At 45.3% G+C, this 627-nt stretch overlaps 1 pseudogene; it reads right to left on the minus strand.

Annotated features, from left to right (window-relative positions):
• Positions 1–200: 200 nt before the first annotated feature.
• On the minus strand, positions 201–301 carry LOC130464633 (uncharacterized; annotated as a pseudogene).
• Between the last annotated feature and the right edge of the window lie 326 nt (positions 302–627).

Here is a 627-nt window from a genome sequence, read left to right on the forward strand (position 1 = left end):
ATTCGAACACTATTGCGACACGATCAAGCAACATGGTGTCACCTCCGAGACGTTCAACTTAAGTTGTTCCGATTTCTTTGCTAGGGAGAGCGAGTGATTTTCTTGACAAGGAGGTCAAGCCAAAATCTCTCAAGACGTGGAATGAGGTTACAAGTGCTTTCTTAAGAAAATTCTACTCCCACGGGAAGACCGCCCAGTATAGGCACAAAATGCAATCATTTGAGCAAAAACGAGATGAGTCATTGTTTGAGGCTAGGGATCGGTTCAAGGAATACCAAAGAGAATGCCCCCATCACGACATCCAAAATTAGCTCATCCTCCAAACATTCTACTTGGGACTTAGACCGGCTTCCAAGACTAGTCTTGATGCGGGAGCGGGTGGTCCAATCATGAACAAGACGAAGGACCAAATTGATGTAATCATAGAGGATGTAGTGCAAAACTACCAAGCATGGAATGTAGGGACGAGGAACTATGAGGGTAGAGGTCGTCAAGATGATGGAAGAGGGACAACTTATGCATTAGAACAAGCAAAGATCATAGAGAAGCTTACCTCCCGTCTTGAGAAGCTTGAGAATTCATCTACACCGCCATCTCCATCCATAATTTCTCCACCATCGGCCACCC

The sequence above is a fragment of the Spinacia oleracea genome, chromosome 6 (assembly GCF_020520425.1).
Source record: "Spinacia oleracea cultivar Varoflay chromosome 6, BTI_SOV_V1, whole genome shotgun sequence".
Lineage (NCBI taxonomy): Eukaryota > Viridiplantae > Streptophyta > Magnoliopsida > Caryophyllales > Amaranthaceae > Spinacia > Spinacia oleracea.